Genomic DNA, 18,954 nt, shown 5'->3' on the forward strand with positions numbered 1-18,954 from the left:
ACATAAATTGCTTGAGCTCAAGAAAAGAATTCTATTATTTCACTGGAGTTTATTGTGATAAAAATGCTACAGTACAGAAATTTGTTATTCAGTTGACTGTCCTGGCTAAGAAGCTAATGCAACTCCCATCCTTAGAATATCAGCCAAAAAATGGAAATCTTGGTGATGTTTTCAATTTGACAAATTGGAAATGCCCAGAGGAGGTTACACTTATTATGGAGAACAGTTTCTGGGAAGTAAAAGGGATTCAAATGAAAAAAAGCTTGGAGGACTTGCAAACAGCCATGCCATGTGGCTCTGTCTCTCAAGCTCTTACCACCCCCATGTACTTTCTATGCACATAATTGCATTTTCCAAAAGACTAGTGATTTTCGGCACTCAATTTCAAATGCATGCCAATGTGGTTTTGTCTTTAGATATGTGAGTAGATTTTTTGTTTTGAGGCAGAGGAGACATGGTGTGTTATGTTTCTGCATATAACACCCATACAGCTTTAGATTTTGTCCTAAGGCCAAATGTTTAGTAGCTGTGGGGGTTGAGCCATCTGGGAGAGAAGTCTGTCTGTCTCTAACTACGCAGTTACATCAAGCGGGGCCCCTGTTTGACCACTGTCACTGTAGTATCTCAGTGCACCTAGTGAAAAATAGAAATTACTAAATATTTCTCATGGCCTAACTCTTCCTTTCCTGCTACTGAGAAGAGTCTATATTTTGTTATAAGGTTTTTTTACTTCTGATGTGTGTGTGTAAGAGGGGAGGATACTAACGGAATGTCCTTTATATTGGTCATTTCTATGGTCAATGACATTTTCTATGAGAATCTGTACGCTAGATCTATATACTCAATAAGAATCTCTAGACTAGACCAGCTCCAGGACAAATCATGTTCCATACACATGCTTCCTTACTGTTGATCCACAAAATGTTTGTCCAAAACTTTAAAGTCAGAGAAATCAAATACCAAGAGAAATATTGTAGAACGTTTCTAGTTTAAAGGCTCCTCTTTTTAAAAGTGGCATCTATGCGTGTATGGGTCTCCACAAAGCTTCAACTAAATCATTTTCATTTGTGACCTGCACAGGATACAGGACCCACTGGTTTTTACCACTTTTAGCAGAAGTTCAAAAAAGACATTTCTGCTAGATCTTTGGCGCAGATGTAGCTTTTGCCATTCAACTTGGATAAAAAGCTCAGATAGATGTGATACAACAAGCCGCAAAAGAAACCCAGAGAATAGCCTGGAAGGTCTGCAGCACACTTACTCTACTCTCCCTGGTGATCCAAGAACATCCAGCAGAAAATCAGGCTTTTTACGATGTCCCCAAGCTGTATGTACAGCAGGGTTACAACATGCATCTGCTTATAGGTCACTTATGACAGACTATTCTCAATTCCCTGCCAGGCTAAATCTTAATGAGAAAGGCTTTACTCCATCTTCCCCGCCCGCCCCCCCTCCGCAAAAAATAATATAGCCACTCATTGGGAAATACCTTAGGAAGTGTATTTATGGAAGCTGTGAGTTTGCCAGAGAATTCCACATCATCTTCAATAATATTCTGACAGGTAAGTTCAGGTTTCATACTTTCCTTCACATGAAGCACAATTACTTTCACTGAGATAAAGAGCTGTTAAAATGAAATATATTCTGTTCATTATACCCCATCTACATAAACACACAGAGTAGAGTTAAATTTTACTTTGAATTGTTTCATTCCAAAGCCTAAATACATAAAAATAATATTCAAAATATTTGTAACAGATCTTTAGCTGCTGAAAACCAACACAATAGCCAAATTATGAAATTAGGAGTAAGAGAATACCACAGTAGCAAGGTGCTTTACCTGAGTTAATGCTGCCTGCTTCTCAGCAGAACTCATTAGTCTTGATGTAGCTCTCGGCTAATGTAGTTACACAGCAGCGGATACCCAGGCTAATTTGTTTAGAGCTGGTTTGGGTGACCCTGCACCATGCATACTGTTTCAATGTAGACTTACCACACAAGGAATGTTTTGATTCAATTTATGAGAAAACTCCACGGCTGGTGCATCCAAAAGGTGAGATTATCTCATCATAAGAGTCCTTCTGACTATATTATCTGTGACTAAAATTATCATTAATATTTCACTAGCTTTTAAGGAAATACCAAAGGCCTGAAAAAAAAGTGTTTGTTGAGTAGATCTATTTCATAAAAAAAAAAAAAAAGATTTAAAGTTCTGCAAAGACAAAGGGAATACTTTAAAACCAGTTTGTAGTATAAGTTTTGGAGGGGTTTTGGATGATGCCATCATTGGACTTCTTATTTTCCATTGCCCTACATCTTTCACAGTAAATTATGCAAAGTGGATGTAATACGTTACAACTCTTACCTGGAAGGATTTAATTTTGCTTGCTGACAATGACTGGCAGAGAGGAAGGGAGAACATACAGGGATCTGTAACTCTCTTGATGGTCTAATCTATAGTTGGGATGACATTCAGAAATCTTAGAAATCTTATAATAACCAGGAGACTGAGAATATTAGCTAGAGCTAGGCAGGACACGTTTCTCATGCTGCTCTACCAGCTCTGCTCCTGTAAATCCCTGTCATGTCAGCATCAAGCCCTTCTGCAGCAGATGAACATTTGTTCTGGTTATGTATTTGGGAGAAAAAGATGCACTCAGAACGATAGCAGGGAGTCACAGCTGTGCTTATTATATGTACAGTAAGAGCAAGATTTCTGAAACCGAACCATTAGAGGCTTAATATTACTCCTTGCATTTCCTGCCAGATAAGATGGTTTTGTAAAGTTCACCCAGATAAGAAGCTGTAGCGAGGCAATGTTGTCTGTAAGAACTAATATCAGAGGCTTGGTCCTCAAGTTCAGCTGAGACCCTGATGGAACTGAATCATCCCCATTATGCCTTTACTACTGGGATGGGCTAGCCTGGCCCTCACTCTAAAATATAGTACCTTAGAGCTCCTCCTAGTTTATGCCTGCCTATGCTGATCCCTAAGGATTTTCCTGGAGGTAGTATTCCTCCAGCTATGTCTTTTCTTCTGCTACAGGACTGGAAAGGGAGACAGAAGGCAGGGACCAAATGGAGATAATATGTAATGTCCAGCAGATAACAAACAATACAATAAAGAATCAAATTATCATGTTCAATTTCTATAGGGGAGCTGCTTCTTTCCCAACCCCTTTTCTCTTCTTAGGTCCTCCTTGTTAGTTCAGGGTCTACAGTTAAGTATGAAAAGCAATCCAGGCAGAACAAAAACATGACACAGTGGCATGAAGTCTAGTTGGAGCCCAGAAACTAGCAGTGTACCCTAGGGGACAACACTGGGTCCAATCCTATTTAACGTCTTCATTGAGGATCTGGATGATGAGGCAGAGTGGTCAGAGTCTACGCTCAGCAAGTCTGCTGATGACACCAAACTGGGAGGAGTGGCTGAGACACCAGAGGGTCGTGCTGCCATCCAGAGAGACCTCAACAGGCAGGAGAAATGGGCTGACAGGAACCTTGTGGAATTCAGCAAGGGGAAGTGCAGAGTCCTCCAACTGGGGAGAAACAATGCCAGGCACCAATGCTGGGGGCCACCCAGCTGGAAAGCGGCTTGCCAGAATAGGACCTGGGATGTCATGGTGATCATCAAGTTGAACACGAGCCAGCAATGAGCCCGTGTTGTAAAAAAGGCTTACAGTGCCCTGGACCTCATAAGGCAAAGATGAGGGAGGTGATCTTTCCCCTCTGGTCAGCGCTGGTGAGGCCATAGCTGAAGTTCTGGGTCCAGCTCCCGGCTCCCCAGTACAACAGAGATGTGGACATACTGGGGAGAAGCCAGTGAAGGGCCACAAAGATGATGAAGGGACTGGAGCACCTCTGTGAGGAGAAGCAGAGAGAACTGGGGCAGTTCAGCCTGGAGAAGAGAAGGATCAAGGGAGGTTCTCATCCGTGTACATAAATACCTGCAGGGAGGGTGCAGAGAGGACGGAGCCAGGCTCTTTTCAGTGGTGCTCAGTGGCAGTATCAGAGGCAATGGGCACAAACTGAAACACAGGACATTCTTCCTAAACATCAAGAAACACTTTTATTACTGTGAGGGTGAGGGTACCTTGGAGATATTCAAAAGCTGCCTGAACACGATCTTGGACAACCTGGGTGGCCCTGCTTGAACAGAGGCTTGGACCAGATGACCTCCAGAGATCCCGTCCAATCTCAGCTGTTCTGTGATACCACGCGACAAGAGAATACAGAGTGTAGGAGGGAATATACCACATTGATATGTCCCAATTTATGTTGTTTCCCACATCATGAAAGAACAAGGGAAGAATACAGATAGATTCACACATATCCACCTCTGAAATCCTTCAGTAGTTCTCCTTTCACTCCAACCTTTAGGTGAAGAATACAGTACAAAGGGGACAACAGAAAGTCTTTGAAGGGAGAGAAGCCAAATATATGCAAAGTTTAGTTCAGTAGGATTACCTTTCAATCTTCCGACTCATTAAGCTCCCTTCTCAAAACTCTTCCTTTCTACAACAGGCATTGAGAATTAAAAAACTGCATTCATTCCCTTTTATGGCCTATAAACAGATCACTGATGTAAGACTTAAGGGAGCTGGCTTCTTTTCCAAATACTATTCTATTGCATGATCTTGAAAGACTAGATTGTTTTACTTCCCTCTGCTTCTTTGTCCACCTGTATTATAGGGATAATACTTCTGACTTTGTATTACAGTTGGGATTTACTGATAAAAAATACTACATGGACTCCATCCTTACATGTATTTCAAAACCAAGGCACTTCATCTCTACTGGCAGTATGTACATACATCATGCACAGTAGTCTTACTGCTTGTACTAATCAATTCCTGTTCTTTAATTATCCCCTGGATGTGGAAACACCTGAAACACGTGTGGACACTATCATTGTGCTCTTCTCTCTCCCTCTAGAGTGGAAGCAGACAGTGAAAAGTAGTGATCAAGGTTGCCTTGAAGACTTACTGGGCTACAAATTTGGGGTAAGAGAATGAGTTTGTCTGCCGTGGTCTCGGTGAGATGACTTTTAGACATCTGAAACAGAATTTTGCCCTAAGTCATTAATGCAATATGTAACCATTGTGTCCTGCAATGGCTGCTAATTTTCTGTATCACAGTTACATGGCTGCAAACAGATCTGCATTTAGACATAATCAGGCACTAATTTGTCTCCTGTAGCTGCAAGAGACCCATTTCTGGTCATGTAACAGGGAAGTTGCTGTGATGTTGCTAGATCCCCCTTTCTCTTCTTCCCTGGCAACACCATGGCTTTCTCCAGCATTCCTTATCAGACTTATTCCAGGACCCTGGTTCAAATTTCAAAGCAAAGCAGATTTTTGAAATAACTCTTAGATCACTGGCTTTGCAACCACTTCATTGTGCCTTTTTACCATATGAGAAATTCATTCTTTCCCTTGAGTGGAGCATGCTGAACTTTCTCTATTACAGCACCTTCTGGCTTCACTCTCTCATGCATGCTAACTTTCACAGCCTGACAATAGCAAAGCAAAGAAAAATCATTATTCAGCAATTCAAAATCTCTAAAAGTAAGAAGAGTGCTCCTGTGAACTTGGTATGCTGTATGGCTGAATCTGACCCACGCTTCTTAAACCATAAGCCATCTGTTCTTGAGCCATCTGGATTTTCTTTGATTCCTGATGGGCAGATAGCATTGCTGAAAGGAAGCATGTGTTAAAACAGAGCAAAATAAATGTCACCAGTCACCGGTGTGGAGCTTTAAACAGAGACATTAAATGTAAGACACTGCAGGCTGCAAAGTTCCTCCTTTTTCTGGATAATGAGGGATTTCTATTATTTTTCAAAGACAGATCTTTTCACAATAACACTAACTTACACAAAGTGTTCCTTTTAACAATTTTGTATAATAGCCAGACATTTTTCAGCACAACAGTATGACCATCTATCTTTATTACAGCAAAAACTGACAAGGGAAACATACAGCAGCAGCCCTTTGATCTTTTATCATGTCACTAATAAGGAAGGAGTTTATAGTGAATTGATGTTGGCCTTTCTATGAATTGAAAGTTTCTTCCCCACCATTCATTCAGTAAAAACGGGTTTGATTTTGACCCTAGAGGAATGTACACATTACTTAATCAAGCCCAAAACAGCACCTAAAACTCAAATCCTCTGAGATTTGTGACCTTTGAAATGTGAACACAGCTTCTGTAAGACAGGCACATCTTCAAACATCATTTCCCTGTGTGGCTGTTTTCGAGGCTATATGAGCCACGCAAGAGCCCACTGCGCTTTGCCACCACGACACTGCAGCAAGGCCCAAAACACGCTTGGGGTCATTTCACAGTAGGCTTTGATTCCATAGCAAAAAAGCACTTACCCAGTATGCTCTGTGAAAAAAATGCTCTATTTGCAGCTGGATATGCCCAGTAACTTATACTGCATGCATAGCATCCCAAGCAACGGCACAGAGAAGAGCTACAAAGCTTCACGCCTGCAACCTGCACATAGCCAGATATTTGCCTCTCACATCCACCCACTGCAGGTGACTGCTTATTTAAAACAGCTGAGCGTCCCTTTGACACAGGACCGCCTCGTGATCCATGCGCCATGAATGACTAATTGGATGCAAAGAGAAGCTGATAGAACTCTAAGGGGGGAACTTTGTGTTATTCAAACAGCCACTTCTGTGTCATAAATCACACACATGAAATCATAGAAACAGTTGAAAGGCACGTTTTGGATTGTAAACAAAGAACCTAACCTAACAAGTTGCAGTGTCCTGGTTTGGCTTTCCCAGAACTTGTCTTTGTCCTCACACCGAGTAACATTTGTATTGATGACTCAGTATGAAAGTGTTACTGACAAAGCTTGTGGGTGTACAGACACCAGAGGAATTTCAAATGAAGCAGGGAATAGATCTTGTACAAGAGGCTGGTAAAAAAAGGTGAAGGCAAAATTTGTGCAATTAAAAATGGCCTAATGTAGAAATAGGCCAAGAAGCCAGATGTCATCCTTATAGGATAGGAAACTACATCTTAGAAAATGGTAATTCTGAAATCACTTTGCAAACCATAATGGATATTCTGTTGAATATAAGCTACAGTAAAATGTTGTAGCCAGGAGGGATAACACACTGGGGAAGCTCTATCATCTGCATAATTGGCACTAGGATACAGTCCAGTGCCAGTATCCACATTTTGACAAGGAATCAGACCAGAACCATGAGAAGTATTAAAGGATCAGAAAACACATCCTATAAGGAATGACTCAAAGACCTGAATTGATTAAGCTTATCCAAAAAAGGGCTAAAAGCTGACCTGAATGCAGTCTTTAATATATCTATAAGGGAAAACAAGTCAGTAATGGAGGGGCATCTGAACCAACAGACAGAGGTTTGGAAAGATACTACAGCTGGAAGCTGAGACTCAAGCCATTTGGGCAAAAAATGTCAGGTGCCTATTTTTAACACCTTTAACTCAAGTTTGGGTAGTTTTTCAAAAGGTGTGTCTAGTTCTTGAATAAACTCACCTAGCAAAGTCCCATGTCCTTCCTGTAGAGGAGATCACAGCTGATCACAGTGTTCCTCTCTGGCTATAGATTACAAGTAGTACAGGAAGAATTAAGCATCTCTAGAATGAAAAATATTCAGTCAAAATTCTGCCCTGTTCCACTGGAAAAGCAAAATGCCAACAAGCAGATGAAATATGACCTGTACTTTACAGTGGGGTTTATCTTTCCTAACTTAATTGCCAGAAGGCAGCCTAAACTAGCTGGCTCCTCCAGGTTTCTCTACTGGCACTTGAATGTCCCCAGAGGAGCATGCATCCCATCTATCTCTTTCCTTGATTATAAAGTAAGCATAGACAACCAGACAACTACTTTTAAGCAGATAAATTAAGAAAAAAAGAGCCCCACCATAAAAGCAAAGGAACAATAGGTCACATGAAAATGATTGTTATTTCCTGTTAAATTTAACTTTACAAAACTGCATTGCATGAAATAATTCATAAAGGCCAAAATAACTAAGTTAAAAATAGTTTTTATGGACTGAGAATTTTTAGAGTGACCACTTGCCATTAATTATGTCATTCTATAATCTCTTATTTCCTTTATGTTCATGTTATCAAACACTGCTGAAGCAGTGTCTGCAAGACTTTGACACCACAGAAAATTTCATTACAAAAGAAGAGTGTTTAAAAGATTTTTTCATTAGTCTAGTTCAATCACAAGGAACAATAGCAATGTTTATTGTTATGGCAGCAGCAATCTTTGCTCACATCATATAACTTCACCTACATAAGTGGTTTACACTCTTTCAGCCTATGGGACAAGCCTTTGGGTGAGGTAAAGCAGCAAAGTGCTGCTGAAATCACTGCTGTTTCATACAAGATCATAGGATGATGAATACAATTAAAAACTAGCTAATAAACAGTTTCAAGTGCATAATTCTTTTCTTTAAAAATATATTTATAAAATCATGATTTTTAACAAAAATGCTCTCTCAAATCAAAATTACTTCAAATATGTGTGATGCTAACTGAGTACAAAATGTTAGTATGATGTTTCCATGTATTTTCATTTTTAATACTGCTGAGTCAAGGCCAAAGCCCCAAGTCTGAAGGAATTTTGACTTAGGCCTGAATACCATGTAACATTTGTAGAACACGAATTAAAATAGCCATGGGCTAGGAGCCAAACTTGCATCAGTTTTCAGCTGCAAAGTGGAGGCCATTAGGAGTTATCAGCTGTAATACATGTATCATTAACAGCGCATGAGCTATTTTGAGCAATATACAAGCTGACACAGAGCCAGACCTGCCCTTATTGGTACTCATACTGCAGTTCCCAATACCTGCCACCCCACTGCCACGGTATCCTATAAAAATAGTTTGTAAATCTCTGCTTCACGTCATTTAGGCTGTATTTGTTACAAGCTGGCTGGGTGTGGGAACTAAATGTTCTCCTCCTTCAGGGACAAGCATAGCCTTGTCCAGAAGCGGTCATCCATCAGGGATACCCCAACTGCACCGGAATGCATATTGACGTTCAGAGCCCCAAAAGGCCATTAAAACAAATGAGGATAGCTGAAGCTCCCCAAGCCACCAGCCATTGCCACACTCCACAGGTTTCCTTCCGCAGAAGGAGTCATCAGGGAGCTGCATCTAATGATTTTCCTTCCGACTTGTACCGGCAGAGCAGTTCAAATCAGCCATAAAGTAGCATTTGGCACCAGATCCAATCACTCAGCCCTTTGACAAAGTTCAGACCTGAATCCCAGTTACATTGCCCAGGCTCATTCTTACCTTTAAAATCGTGTTCTATTTAAATGAGCCTTTTCTACAAACTTAGAAGGGGAAGTGTAATTTAGGAGAGTGGAAAGCATTATTTTAAGGTTGATTAATTGAGTATGCACCATGCTGAAACCACTTCCAGAGGCAAGGGGTGCACTGTGTTACCAAATGATTATTTAATGACTCATAATCCCCATGCATGAGATGTCACTCCTGAGGAATTAGTTTTAAATGGGGTAGTGGTGTCTACTCAAGATGTGGAGCTAGATGTCAAATCATTGTAATAGCTACATTTTTGCATTAGCCAACATTGAATTTCAGCAGTTTGTAGCTGGAATCACTCAGGCATATACCCACCCCTGGACTGATTCATGAATGCAGAGTAAGGAAAGTTATTTAAAAAAAGGTTTTCGTGCCAAGTATTATACTTAGATAAATTAAACTTTGAACCAAAATATTTGCATTCCTGCTTTTGAATATCCAGTTCAATTTAGCACTTGCCAATTGAGTTGGCTAGCTGCCCTCCTGTAATTGTCATCCAGTCACTACCTACATGTAAAACATATGCAGTATCTCATGGCAGAATATTATTCATAGATTACCAAAAACGTGAAAAGATGGAAGAGATCCAGAGGCAGCAAATTTTGTGTGCCACATTTGCAGCATTCATCATTTCATCTGCCTTCAACAACATATTTTACAGACTACTCAATGCAAACATCTATAGAAAAAAATAAATAAATTACACAACAATGAAAAGAAGTGTTTCTTCTAAGAAAAGCAGCCACTGAAATGCTTTGTTTGTATTTTAGTAAATAAGAATCGTGGGGCATTAATAGCGGGTTCACTTGGTCTTTATAAAATATATTTCATTGTCCTGATTTAGAAAAGTACTTGAGAATATATGAATGGTTGTACTGGGTCAGATCAAAAGTCCAGCTAGAGCCAGTGACATCTTCCTGACAGATGTTGACAAAGTTCCCAATAAATGTGTTCAACTGAACTTAACCATGGGGTTAAAATAAACACTGCTAAACAGAGAGGGAGTGAGCTACTGAACTAGAGCCTACTTCTGAGATTATAAATAGGCTGCCTATCATTATACTGCCATGGAAACCAAAATAATCATAGATTAATAGCTAGAAATTTCAGTATCTGCCTTGGATAGTTTTAGTAATCTTGATCTAAAGTGGCAGTCAATGGGCAAAGGAAAAAGCCACCACTTCTGAGGAAAGAATTTTGAACATGTTAAATTAACAAATTAAGTAATATTCAGCATTTATTTAAAACTGACGGATAATGCATATAGAATGACACAAAGTGTTTGGCAAACATCTGGAAGAATAAAATGTATTACCTCTAGCCATTGATAGCTCCTTGTTTATTTCTAGTGCCTAGAAATACTGATTTGTATGTGCTAATGCATTAAGGCAATGAAATCTAAATCTTTGGGACACCATGAGCCTCACAAAGCCTCTGAGGTCAGTACAGGATTAAAGCCTTGTGATAACATTATTTTACCTAATTTTAACAACCCAAAATTAGGCATCTGTTTGGTTTTTAGTGGAAAGATACAGGCGCTTACAGAAGGCAAGTCCAGTGTTTAAGGCAGGTGATGTATATCGTCCATTGGAGCCATTTTTCAGGTTTGCTTCCACTGGCTGTAGGGGAAATCTAGACTAAGCATCTGCCTTTTAAACAGCTGAGGTTAACTAAAATGAACACCACCTCAATGTCTGATCTATGGAAGAAGTAAAACCAATAGATTTTTTTTTTGGTTAAAAAAACATGGATTAAAGTTTACTTCTTCCATCTCTAATCTGAAGAAACACAGTGCTTATCATTTCCAGAGAACAAATCACCTGTAGTAGTTACAATTAATTTCCTTAAGATAGCATGGATAAAATAGTGCCAAAGATTATCTGACAAACAAAACAGATAAACTTATAAGAGCTGAAGGAAATGTTTCTGCAGAGAAGAAAGTCTAAACAAAGATGTTCTGAGTTAGTCAAAGTTGTGGGGAAAAAAAACACAAAAGGCCAACAGTTAATCCTTTCCTGTTATTGACATTTAAAGAACAAACAGTATTTTACACTGGTCAGTAAATGTATTTAAATCTTCTGATGACAATGTGTATATTTAACTGTTGAATAGCAGTGTCTTCTGACCATTCAAGTTCAGCCAAGTGTGATCTGGAAGATTCTTCAAAAATATATACAGATGTCTGCTAATTTCATCCCACAGTTTCTTTAAGTAACATATTATACATGCTCCTTTCACGTGAATCACTGCCATGGCATGTGATTTTCACTGTCTCCTTTTTAATCAGATTTATCATTTGTACGATAAATATTAATGGTTGTGTTATTGCATTATCATTCATAAAGGCAGACAGAGGACTCCCCAGAGCCACAAACCATCTAAAGGGGAGCGTCATGGGCACCGATAAGCTCTGCCTTATTTCTAGTGGTGTATGTGGGAATTAAAAGGAGTGGCTAGCAGGGCTTTCATTCTAGAATTTGGGTCAAACAGGGGTGCGTGCCACATCTAAGCACCTAAAGAAGCAGCACAATCTCTAAAGATGCTGAGCTGCCTTCATTCCTGCCAACTTCACTGATCACTGAAGAAATTGTTTTGAAGAGAACTAACAGGGCACGAGACCACAGGCACACACTGTCGTACATTTAGATGGCTAAGCTCTTTCGGACAGCTCTTTCCATTTGTTATCTTTTACAGCTGCTAATTAGACAGGCCATTCTGGATAAATGTGTGATGTGTTCATCACTCAGTAGCTAATGAACTATGTGGGATGTAGATTTTAAGAAGTTTGTAAGAAACTGCTTTAAAGCTATGTTCTCAGTTGTTCAGATTAAAGAACCGAATATAAAAGAGGTATTTAGGCAGGATGATGTGTGTGTCTTCACTCTTTCTTTCAGGACACCAAATTCAGGAGGAGTGTACCCTGAAAGAACAAATTAGACACCTAAGCATGTTACAAGGGGAGTGGGGAAAAACACCTAAGAATTAAAATCAAACCAAGATTCAGACAAAAATCCAAACATATGGATTTATATGAAAATCTGTCCGTCTCATTGTTGAGGATACATGTTTGCAGCCTTATGATGTGCTTCTGTGAGACTCAGACACTGAGCTGAAAATAATCATGTGAGCTGAGGTGCTTTAGATGTCCATTTCAGGAGACTTCCAAAAGGGATGGCGACTCCCTTCCTAGTGGGTAGTGACCTACTGGTTGAGCCACTCACCTGGTATACGTGAAACATAGGTCTAATTAGTCTCCAGTTTAAGGGCATTCAGATCTACAGCTCCTGTAGGATAAATCCAGACAGAAACCACCTTTAAAAACTTCTCTGAAGGTGTGCATTCGAGAATGCAACATTCATTAAACCAGGAGACCAAGAGGGAGTCTAGCTCATTAGCTGAGTGTACCCTGAGCAGCAGGACCAGAATCCGCACCTCCCACTCCCTGCATGTTCATGCTCTGACATCAGCTGGCAGCCAGACTTCATCCCTGGGACAGGACTTTTGAGGGGTCTGTGCCATTGTCATAACCTTGAATTATTTGGCAGGGGGTCACATCACAGGTTAGGCTGTTCAGAGGGCTTAGGGGGTACTTGCAGCTTGCAAGTCCCACCTGGGACCTACACATAAGTCAGCAGATGAGGTGCATGTGCAGAAGCAGAACTACAAGTTCTTCTGAGGCTAAAAGCTCTCTGAAACCTAAGTGGTTTAGCCCATTCGTTTGTGAATTATGGCCTTGATGTAGGTACCTGAATTCCACCTCAATTGTTCAGAAGTGCTTTTTTTGGACCTCACCCTATGTTCCCAAATAGCCAGCCAGGAATCAAGAGTACAAATGGTGCTGTTTGGGAAAGCAGGGATAAATCAAATGAAAGAAAAGCAGAAGGACTCCATTGAGCAATAACTAGCCTGCTTTTAGTGGTTTTGCTGTACAAATTTGTTAAAGGAAAATACCCAATCCTTGGTACATTGAAACCATTGCTTAGTGCAACTCTTTGCTCTATGAATTACACCCTCAGTTCTTCAGTGCAGTTCAATGCCCGTCACTGCCATGGAACAGCATCTCCTTTCTTTAAAAAACGTTTGTCAGTTGGAGTCTGTATCTAGGTCATTCCTCTTGGGTACAGATCTCTATCTCATCAGATTAGAAAGAGAAACAACCTACCACTATATGAGAAAGAATCCAGTTGCTGTTATTATTCCAAATATCTCGGATGTGTTCTATTGTTTCCTAACTACATATAAAAAACATTCTTAGAATAAAAACTTGGCTAACCAAAGAGCAGGTTTCATAGCCGACCTCTGAATATTAAATATGTGCCTTAAACACAAAGTCTCAGAAAGGTAGTCCTCCCTTTAACCCTTTAGATTGGTACTGTGAGAGGTAGGCCTCATAACAACAAATTGCTCTGTATTCATATTTCTATGTACTTTAGGATCTTGAGATACTCATTAATTTACCTGGAAGAAGCTAAAGGGTCAAATTAGGCTGCAGAAATAATAATGATAATAAAAACAATAACAACAATAATAATAAGACCAGATTGTGCATAGAGTTTTCCATCCATAAATCACAAAGGCATTACATATCATTAGAGTCATTTCAGAGATGAAACACAGAAGAGAGATGACTTGCCTGAGGTGACCAAACAAGTTATAGCATTCAGTCACTTTTGCCGACATCTTACAACAGCAGCTGCAATCCGGCTTTGGACGGCAGCATGCGAGGTCACTAAATGCTCTCTGTTCTGGACCTGAACATGAAGCTGATTCCGTGGGCATGAAATCCTGGAAAGAAGCAATAGTTACCTAGGGAAATGTATGTGTGTGAGAGAAAAGGGAGACAGAAAATAAACAGTGATTTTTGTTGTTGTTCAGAAAGGGGCACTATGACATGGAGGAAGAGAAGAGCAAACAACTGAGAATCTACGCATATATTTTTCCAGAACGAAAAAATAGGAAAAAGAAGAAAAAAGCTAGAAAAGAGTATAAACCCCACAGGTTTTAGAAGGAAGAAGTGGAAAAAGAACGTGAGAGAAAAGAAGAAGAGTGACAAGGGGAGAAATGACAGAAGTTTCTTTGTGAGAAAAAGCAGGACCATTCGCGTTGGGAGGAGCTGAGCCATCCGCAGGCACAAAGACGAAAGGAACCTGATGGAGAATCTTTGTCAACTGGGAGCCATCCACCTACAAGCTGCTCCAACACACCGACAAGCCACACCTGTTCAACAGCACGGGTCCCAGGGTGTTCAGCAGCACCTGGGTTCACCCAGCCGTGTGCTGACTCGTCACTGGGGAGCAGTGGGATTGCCAGTCCGAAGATGGCTGGCACGACTTCCCGGCAGGTAGGTGGGCTGGAAGGAAGTAGTAAGTCAGCAGGAAGGCAGCCTCTTTTCTTTGAAATATCCACACACTCTTTTGAAAATAAAAGACCAAAAACTCATGTTTTCAGCTGTTTAAGGCTCTGGGAAATAATGGCTTAGCTTGTATTTTATTTGCCATTTCTAGAGCTGAGAAAGTAAGCGGCTTGTGGCACACAGATCTGGGAATATGCCTATAAAACTTACCAAAGGAATCAAAAAATACAGACAACGTTAAAATGTGTCTCAAACAAGAGGAAACAATCATTTCCAAGGAGGATGCTTGTGGATGAGTGGAATGGAATTGATATACCTTGGCTGACTTGTCTTTTGAGTGACAAACAGATAAAAAGTTTCACCTGTAAATCACTGGCAGAAGTCAGCAACTGCCCAAACCCACATTATGCTAATTAAGATACTGGTATGCTGTATAAATTTCCATGTAACTCCAAAATGGTTGAATTTAAAAATACAAAAACTTTTCCATACTCACGCATTCCCAAGAGAAAGTTTTTCCAGGCTTCTTCAGAAAAATAAATAAACCAAGCTGAGCTATAGTTGACAGTAAAATAGTATTTGGTGAATACCAGGCATGACATTTCTGCTCAGTGACAGTGCTCTTTGTGTGGCTCCAAGAGGCTAGAAGAGCATAAATTCACTGACAGAAATTTCCACAGTGGTTTTGTCAAATGCTTTCAGCACAAAATTCTAGGCACACACATGCATTTCACACAGCATGACTCATCTAATACTCCTTTTCTGTTTCTATTTACTTTTCTCTCTTTATAATTTTTTGTTAAATAACATGAAAATTAAATGTCAAAGTTTTCCATAGTTCAAGAATAAGATTGTTCTAAATATTCAAAAGTTGGAGCATTTGGCTCACCCCCATAAGCATATGTGCACATTATGAGTCTAAAAAACTCAAAAACCTCTGAGAAGGTTTGATTTTACATTTAATGAGTCATTGGGAGTTTAAGATTTTAATTCACATGAATGTGATTCTCAAGCTGAGATTTCCTCAAAACACAGAATTTCATTGCTCCCATAGAAGTCAATGGGAGTTTTACCAGTGTAATATATATGTAGATGTTAGAACATGGGATAAAATTTATGTTTGGAGGCATCTGTCAGATCCTTTATGAAACAGTGTCAAGCACAGGGGAAGGATAGTCTAAGTACTTCTTGGAACAGATCAAAAGAAAGGCCATAAATAATTCATCCTTAACATCCTACATAATGTTTTTGAGTACTTGAGACAGCATTCCACCATAAATGTATACTAGGCCATGAACTGAAGACTTTGCAAGTCTAACATAAAAAACGAAAATAGAATTGTCCTTATTGCAATTTGAGCTATTCTTCTATTTATAATAATTGCTGTCTGTTAGAAAGTTCAGAATGACAGTCTTGTCTGATTTTGGATCAGTCTGGAAGAATCTTTTCTTCATGGTAATCCCCTTCCTTCCAGGTTGGATCTGTTCCAGAAAGCTCTCAATGGACAAGCCAGGGAGCCCGTGTTCATCCCATAAGTGAGGATTCAGACTCCTTCCCTCGGCATTGCCAGCATTCGTAAGGCAACTTCTGCTGCCTCATTGTCAGTCCTAGTCATTTAGTAGATTACTTAGCACAAAGGTCCCTATTTCACACATTTCTCATATAGCTATTGGCCTCTTCTTGCTTCCAGTACTGGACACAAGAATCACATCATCCTTTAAGACAAAAAGTACTTACTGATGTCTACAGTCTTTGGTGGCAGGCAAGCAATCTTAAATCACACAAGAAACTTAAGCACAGGATCTTTTTCTTCTTTTCAGTCTTCCAGGGAGGTCTTATTCACTCTCTGATATGAGTTTGACATTTCCTGAAGTCACTTATGGCAGAGGCAGTGCACCACTGGAAGCACAAACTCTTATCTCAACAGATGGATTGGTGTGGAAATGATCTGTAGTCTTGTGATGTTGAGTGTCAAATCTACAGATCAAGAGCATCTGTTATTGCTTGCACTGTGAAGTCTTCAGCTTGAAAGAATAGAAGATACTGGAGCAGGATCTGTCTATAATTTACTAACCTAGGAAGAGATTTTTCCATATTGTCTGATGCTTCCCAATTACCTTAGCATGGGCAGTAACTATTTTCTTACGGGTCTCTCCTGTCAGGTCACATGGAAGTTCTGATGATTTGACACACAAATCTGCTAAGGGCTGCTTACATCCTGTGTGTACTTAGTCTGAGCATTCATTGCTGTCTGTCACTATTTTTCAACCTATAGCTTATCTAGTCCAATCATTTTTCAAGGAAACATTAGCATAATAAAATATTCCTTTGCACATTGTGGATAATACTCCTCTACCTATTAGCTCTTCTTTCTTCAATTTGTTCCAGGATTGTTTCTTCAGGTTGTTTTGCTGTAATACTTATTAGTATCAATCAAACAGCAGTCAACTACAAAACCTCCCACAGCCCGTGAAATGATTTAGAACCACTCAGTTGCTCACCACAGCATCCTTTACATGTGTTGTTCTTTCATCCTTTTCTTGTCATCCTCACCACTCATAGCTTCTGCTAATTAAAATGCAAGACTGTTATTTTTTATGTGCCTGTATCTCATCCAGCATCACAAGGTCTCAAACTTCACAGTGCTTTGCAACACAAATGGAATGTTGATAAGGTAAGTCACTGTTGTCTCAGCACCCTTGTTTTGTATGGAGAAAGGCAACAGCCCTAGGAATGAATAAGGACACACAAATTATTTCTTTTCATGACAGTACGCAACATAAATATGACAGAACTGCCTTTGTGTGTGTGTGTGCATATATGTAACTATTTAGGTGTCTTCCTAATGAAATATTTCAATGAATGTATATGTTTTGCCACTGAAGTAATTCTCTATACGTGCCTTGCACTCCTCCCAAAGTCTGACTCAGAAAGTTTTCATATTCTTTTTCAGTTGAAATGGTCTTCTCAGGATAGTGTACAGATGGATTTGGTGGACTTGCATGAGTGTAAAATAGTATGAACTGTTTTCTTGAACAGATACATTGGATGACACCTAAACTGTAGTTCTAGAACAACCAATGCAAACTTAAATAAATACTACTTCCTCCCAGCCCCCTAAAATGTCTGCAAAAGAATACTTCAATGCTTAGTAAAAAAGCTACACTGACTGGAATTACACAAGATATTTGCACCAGCCTCAAAAGAAAGAAAAAATGCTTTTTGTTCACTTGTTTAAGAAAAAACCTCAAGTAAAATTAAAGTTTCCAAATAACTTCACATTCATGCAGATCACTGGAAACCAATCCCATGCCAAAAAAGGGGGACAAAATAGCATCTAAATCCCAGATGATATTGCAGGCTCAGATGCAGAAGTAGAAGAACTCATCTTTTTTCCACAAAGGGTGCTCTTCAACTGTTTTAGGGGCGATATAACTAGGACCATAAAGCTCACGGCCAACCAGTTCATCACTATTTTGCTTGTGAATCATTTTTCATCAAACAAAATGAAACCTTTCTACACATAATCAATTTACTTAACTCTTCATTAGTGTTGCTTGTCTACTTGTTTATAATGAAGTAAGTAACAAGGCATTGAGGAACGTGCAAGTAATAAATTAAAGATGTAATGCATTGTAGATCATCTGACTGTTAAATGAAGGTATTCTCATCACTGGAATGTAAAAGAAGTACATCCAGTTAAAGAGTGTTCTGGTTTTATCTCTTACCCATGGACTATACATCATACCCTTGAATGCTTTCTTTCAATCATCCTAACAACTTTGCACATTCCTGAACATCTGACATTATACTACCTGTTACTACTTACTGTGAAATATCCAGTTGTAGAGGATCTATTTGAATAGGCTTCTTTTGTAACAACAAATTCCCTGTCTCAGAATTTTAGTTGACGAGCATCAATGCCTATTAAAGGAGCTAAAGAAAAAGTGCTCCTTTCATTGATAATCCAATCCAACCACTCATAAATAAATCCTTGCATTTGATTACAAACTTAAAGGAAAATATGTATGCATTTTAATCTTGTTTCTCCCACTTCCACTACATTTCCTATTTGGGTTGTTTGGGGTGAGTGACAAGTGAAATCTTGGATCCTCTCAATTAACTCTTTGTTATCCAAGATCCAAGACAGTATCTTTCCATGAATGTGGATAACATCAAAAGTGTGTTATTGCAAAATGAACAAATATTATTTTACACAGGTTTTTTTAATGTATGAAAACAATTTTTTTCATTTATTTTATTCTTG

This window comes from Accipiter gentilis, chromosome 32 (assembly GCF_929443795.1).
Source record: "Accipiter gentilis chromosome 32, bAccGen1.1, whole genome shotgun sequence".
NCBI lineage: Eukaryota > Metazoa > Chordata > Aves > Accipitriformes > Accipitridae > Astur > Astur gentilis.